Source organism: Thermobia domestica, chromosome 12 (assembly GCF_964235325.1).
Source record: "Thermobia domestica chromosome 12, izTheDome1.hap1.1, whole genome shotgun sequence".
Taxonomy (NCBI): domain Eukaryota; kingdom Metazoa; phylum Arthropoda; class Insecta; order Zygentoma; family Lepismatidae; genus Thermobia; species Thermobia domestica.
In genome coordinates this window covers 213,477,459-213,484,801 of record NC_137465.1, presented here as the reverse complement: position 1 = coordinate 213,484,801, position 7,343 = coordinate 213,477,459, and positions in this window count along the sequence as shown.

The window sequence follows — 7,343 nt, the reverse complement described above, 5'->3', positions numbered from 1 at the left end:
AGGTACATTTACGTGATCCAAATAACATTACAATCTTATAAGTTCCACTTGCGTGATCCTAATATTTCAATCTTAGTAGTCTCATTTGCATGATAATAATAATATTACAATATTATAAATACCATTTGCATGATAGTAATAACTTTACAATCTTATAAGTCCTACTTGTGTGATCCTAATAACATTACAATCTCAGTAATCTCACTTGCTTGATCCTAATAACATTACAATCTTGTAAGTTCCTCTGGCGTGGCCGTTCTACTGTTACTTCTTCGAAGTTCAGCTTCCTAGCCAGGAACTCCTAATTGGAAAGGAGTTCTTACCCTTTCAATATTTCTTGATATCAGATAAATTACTATTATTATTTAAAGCTTGGAAAAATTAGTGCTCTTCACTGGCAGTTGAGACATGAATTATCGGAAACATGAAAAATTGTACAGATTTCTGGATGAAAGGAAGTGAATGATATTTTTGAGTGAGCATATACCATGTGTCAATCCGTTACCTATATATATATGCAAAAGTAGGACCGCCGCTCTTTTTCCCCTAGTACCGTTATGTTTTATATTTAATATAGAAAGTCATGTCCTTTCACGGGCTGTGTTGGCAGCCGGTAGTGTTAGGTCATTAGGGTTTGTTGACCTGGTTACGTGTATTGGAAAGTTGTTATATTTTTGTTTTTAGTTGTGATGACATGGAAAGGTCTTTTTTGAGTTTGTATGCGTGTCTTTCTATACTGGCTATTTTTAAAAATAATAATAATAATGGAAATTTGAATTAAATCTGTTGATACGTCATTCTGAGAGAATAAAAGATTACACGTACAATATGTGAGAGAGAGAGAGAATAAAAGATTACACGAACAATATGTGTGAGAGAGAGAATAAAAGATTACACGAACAATATGTGAGAGAGAGAATAAAAGATTACACGAACAATATGTGAGAGAGAGAGAATATATTTAATTTAACCTCTTGTAATAAATTTACTCGAGAAATATACATTTTAACGGTTCGATTTCTATGAAATCTCATAAAGTGGTAGGAAATTGTTTTATTTGTTAAAAATAAGAAGGTGAGAACACTTATAATGTGTGATACGCATTGGAATCGAACCCGGGACCCTTAGCATTGGAGCTGAATACTGTATGATGGGAGGGAAATATTTATTCATGCGTGACTTTTTTTTAAATTTGTTGGTTTGTATGCATAGCATACTCGGTGAGCTTGGTAAAACCTTGTGTACGGTATGATACACTATGATGGTACATATACAGAGCGTGGTTTCCGTACGTCTGTTGCTGATGAACTTAAGACATGAACTGAACTTTTCGCGCGCTTTTGGAAACCCGGTTGGGTAAGACTGATAGAAATAACTTTGGCGCCGCGGTAGGTGAACAAAAGGAAGATTGCGGACGTGGGAGATAAGCATCACAAATTGGGGACAAACTAATAAAAATAACTTTAATGTTGGGAATGCCGAACACGTGATTACCTTGCGGTTATGAAAATACTTTAAATACAGGTTATAAGAGACAAAATATATAAAGATACATCATGCAGTCGTATGAGAAGAAGGATCTTTGCAATAGCAATATTGAAGCAATATCTGATGCTGAAACAGAAATATACGAATCATCGTCAGATGAAGAATTTGATTTTGATGCAATAGATTCACCAGCGCTAACAGTTTCACCAACACCGCCAGCATCTCCAATTGTATTATCAAGAACATCACGATTTTGGGCTTTAGATTGTTCTTGTAATAGTGAAAAAGTGGATCGTGAATGTATAAAGAAGGCTATTGAAAAAATGGAATTTTAATGAGACACTAATATGTGAGGGATGTACGACAGGATCTAATCATGATTTTGATCATGATTGTATGACGACGCGTCCAGAATTATTGGAAATCCGTGCTTGGAGTATTATAGCAAGTCCTAGTGTTGAAGATGATGTGTTTTATTTGTACGCAAACACGCATATTATCGGACTATTAACAAGAGAAAAATTTTATGACGCCTATGTGGAATTATTAAGTGATACAGACTATTTACCGGAATTACTAGAGATCTTCATAAGAAAAGACAAACGGAAAGCGAATATTTCAGATTGAAAAAATGTATTCGAATAGTGCTAGTGTTTCATGTGTGTTATGTAATGATGAAAACATTAATGTGAACTGTGTATTAAAAACTATAAAAGTATACTTACACAACAATAATCCAATGGAATGTGTGGAATGCAAGTTACATCTTCCTCATGAATGTAGACATTTTCATAATACTGGATCATTTGCAGTGAAGTATTTATCTCTTGACAAAACTCTTAGTGAACTCTTTGAAGTGTTTGAACAAGAACATAGTGAAATCTCATTTCGATGCTTTATGCATAAAACTTGTGATCTTTTACAAAATACAGAATTTGTTGGACAGATAATTCCGTTTTTTTATTTTTCATACAAATGAAATTTCACCATGTGTAAATCAGTATATTATTGATATTCAAGGTTTTAAAATGTCTGATAACGAATTTATTATTCGTGAGTTTTGTTTAACTGCATGCGATGATACAGTAAATTTCCATTGCTTGGTAAAATCACCAGTTGAATATAATTTATTATCACTAGGATGTCAAAAACAAATTGACTGGCTAACATTAAATTTGCATGGATTGAAATGGAATAGCAAAACTGGATATACTGTATCATGCATACGAAACCTTGTATATCAATTATGCGCAAAGAATTCAACCTTTTATTGTAAAGGTTTAGAGAAATCTCTTTGGATTAAAAGAATATTTGCATTAGATAATGTCATTGATTTAGAAACAAAACATTGTCCTTCATTAAATGAATTATGTGGAAATACATTTAATGAATATTGTTCTTTTCACACAAGTATTGTAAAGAAATCAGGATGTGCATATCGTAATGCACAACAGTTGAATTATTGGTGGAAATATGAAAGATCAACAGCATTAACTAATGCATTATCAAGATTGTAATGAGGAATTGTAAATAAAATGCATGGGTGTAAGTTTAAAAAAAATTTATTGTAAATTAAAAATGTAAATTTAAAAAAAAATAAATAAAAAAATAAAAAAAAAATTATTTGTGTTTTCTTTTTAAAAATTTGTTTACATGTTTATAAACAATAGCATCATTCTTTTTCAAAATTTTCTTGTTAAACAATTTTAAACACTTTTCAAATGATTGAGTGCGAATAATATGATGCAGAAAATATAAGACAAAATAACCACATAACACAGAATTATCATGTTGATATTGCTGAATATTTGTAAAGTACATTTTAGTATTTTTCGATAAAAAGTTTTTTATTTCCTTGGGAATGTCCATAGCAAGACTATCAAAGTAGTATCCATGTTTTTTCTTATTGATGTACACTGCAACCCAGTGGGAACCAGCAGAATCAGATGTATCAAGATTAATCACAAGTGCTGCAGGAGGTTTTACCGTTACAGGAAGTTTGTCAATAGGGTAAATTCCAGTAACACTTGCACCAGTCACTTTATCAGTTAGTAACACTTTTAATAATTCATCACTATACATGATAAAGATTATTTTTAATTGTAGTAGGTATGTAATTATCACTGTTATTCACATGTAACACATAATCATACACTTTCACATATTCACTATACAGTAATGCTTCATGAACAGTACATCTATATTGTCCGAAACGATGCTTATTATGTGCACACCGATGAACGTGAAAACTTAATGCAGTATACTTTGGACAGTTTATTTCTTCCAAATTTGTAACTTCTCTTTGAAGAATTTCTTGAAGAAAACACTTTCTATTTATTCCGTATGTGTATATGGTTGTAGTATTTGAACAATATGTTTGAAGAATTTCCTTAAGATGTGAATATTCTACATCCCCTTCGTGCCAGGTAATGCCATACACATTCTCACCTAGATATTTGTTTGTGCTTATGATTGGCTCAGATAAGTTATTTAAAGGAAATGGTGGTTTAAAAACCCAATTTTGAAAAAAGGGAACGTCAGGATTTACAATGGCTAGCTCTTTTATAATAAACTCATCTTCGTTATCATGATACGCCGAGAAGTGAACAACAACCCGCATTGTACTCAACTAAATAAATTAGAAGGTGTTATCAGTATAAATATTTCTGTCTTTGTCTATTTGTGCTAAAGAATCGAATTGTGCGTACACAATGCATGTAACAGGTTCAGTTAAAGTTTCTGAAAATGATACTTTTAAATTTACAGGGGAATCGCGTACTACATCCCACGTGTTATCGTCTAAAGTTCCTGTTGGAGATAGAATAAATGCATACAGAGCATATCCGTTTGGATACTCATCAAGAGTAATAGTATGTGAATAATTTTGATAATATATACCAGTACCTGAAATCAAAGTATAGTAACTTAGAAGGTATAAATTATTATTAAAATCAGGTGTGAGGGGGTTGGGAGGGAATGATTTTGAACCGACTTGTAATTGCAGTTTGTTAACGTTAAAGTTTCGAAATTCAAAGGGATTAAGATGTGATTTCCCATTGAAGGCTGTGTTGGAGATGAAACCAATAATCAGGCCTTTAGGAACATTACCCAGGAAAAGATTATCAAGACTGTAAGACTTTACTTGTGCAGGTATAGTATAAGATCTTGTTTCCACTCTCGTCAGAGGTAACTTGGCTGTTTCCGAACCCATTCGTGTATTTAATTGCATAGCTAAATCTGCAGCTACATCAATACGACGTACATGAAGAATAATTTCCTCAAGTGCAACTTTATAACTTGTATTTTCAGCAGACATTAAGCAAAAATTATCTTTACTACGATGTAGTTTTACACGCAAACTTACTTTGTTAGGAAGCATACGATCTAAACTTACAATATCAGTATGAAGACGTCCATACATTTCAAAAGATTTACTATTTTTCACCATATTAGCACGTTTTTGGAAACCAGCATTTGTATTATCTAATTTATTAAAATTTTTTGCAGTATCTTTATGCCACATGGCACATGCTAAATGTGTTTGAGAAGCATCATGAGAATAATTTAATAATGTTTCAATGTATGCACGATAAGGATAAGATCCTGATGAAGAACTAATTAATTTATCATTTAACGAAATATCAATTTGACTAAATAAAGAATGTAAGAAATTATTTACGGGTGCGACAACATCATCGTTAGCTAAAGTTGTACCATCAGCTTTAGTAATTTTACAACGTACATAAAGATAAAGATATGCAGGATGAATAAATTCACCTGTTTCTCCCGGAATAACAAATTCAATAGGTCCTTCTGAGGTTAATGTGGAAATAGGACGATATTCAGCATTTGTAGTTGCTTCAATAGCTGTCTGTGTCATTGGTATAGAAAAGAAATCAAATTCATTGGTACAACATTCAAAACTATTTGAATTTAGGAACGCCATTATGAAAAGATGTCCTGTATATGTTTACGTTTTGTTGGTGGTCCAAACTTTACAATTGCAGGAGCTTTCCTCTTGCGTGACCGTCTCTTGCCGTTACCAGTTAGCAACTGCCCAACTTTATTAATTGCTTTTGTCTTTAAACTATTACCAGCTTCTTTTACACGTGCACGAACCGATTCTTTAAATGGTCGATTTTCTAATACATCACCCGCAACTTGCATACCGGTTTGTAATGCTTGACGTCCTACAGTTTTTGCACCTTGTTTAAGAAATGGTAAAGCAAAACGAAATAATCCTTTAAAGAAACTACCTATACCATGTCCCCTTTGATATACAGGTCCTGAAAAATATGGTATTCCGCGCCCACGATGATAAGTAACACGTCTTGCTCTCATTTTTATTATTATTATTATTTAGAAGATGCCGGAGAGCGTTTAAAATGTAGTGTTACGGTCAGTGTCCCAGAACGAAATGGCAAATTTCGCCCTGCATGATCTTTTAATAGTATTTCAATTGTATTAAAACAAAATTTTGCAAGTGGCATATAATGAATATCTTCAAATGTAATTGTTTGAACTTTTCCATATTTAATATCAGAGATTGTTGCTATACGTAATAATGGTGCTTTTGTATCACCTAAAAATTGATATTGTATAATATCTGTATAAATAAAAATTTGATGTGGATATCCGATATCTATGTATGGTTGTTTGAATCCATGAGATTCTTTTACAAGATCTGATTTTTCAGAAAAACCTAATTGTAAAGCTAATGTAGGCGACAATGTAACTGATTCTACATGTTCATCACATTCAACATGTACAACATTTGAAAAACTAAATTTTATAAAACTCGATATTGCGTTTAATTCTTCTAGTAAATGATGAATGGATGGATAATATCCAACAAGAATTTTACTTTTCATAGGTTCTGCATTTTTAAATTTGTACCATATAACGTTTTCACCCGCGGTAACATTATAACATGTTAATGGAATATGTACTTCACTTAATCCTACATACCAATCGGATTCTGATAAACGAATATTATTTTTTAATTGATTAATAAAATGTGTTGGACTATTTGTAGGATATACATCAGCACTAGCATTTGAAACTAATGTAATGTAAAAACTATCATCAATACTTTCAGAAATCATTTTCGTTTAAAGTGAAGTGTTAGGTTTGAAGTTCCAAAACGAAATGGTAATTTTAACCCGTGTTCATCTTTTAAGTTTACTTCTATTGTATCAAAATATTTCTTTTCAACTTTAACATAATGTGGTGTGTGAAATACAAAAGATTTTACATGACCGTGTTGTACATTATATACACTAAGTTTTCGAACTAATGGACCTATATTTTGTTGTTGTTTTACAATATCAATGCAAACATTAATTGTATTGGGAATATTATAATCTAAATCACATGGAAATTTTCCACGTGCTAATATTAAATCAACATTTTTAACTTTTGTGTATATAACATTTTTAACATCAAGCGTATTTTCATTAATAAATCCAAAAATCTGTTGTAAACCCGGTGTAACACCAATCATACATTGATCTTCTAATTTTAAAGAATGTTTAATAACAACTTGATTTTTATTTTGTAAATAGTGTAACATACGAACATTTTCAGGAATTAATTGTAGAATTGATTCAATTGATGAATAATATCCCGGTGTTATTGGAACATGGTAGCGTTCAACTTTATCATCGATAACACTAGTAATTATAATTTCTTCATTTTCACCAACATTGTAAAAACTCCACGGAATATTAATTTGTGTTAATGCAACACCCCATTCCCCATCACTTAAATCAATAGGCTGTGCCAATTTAACTCGAAATGATGATGTAGTATTATTCTCAAAAAGATTGCTACTTGCATTTGAAGGAAGAGTAACG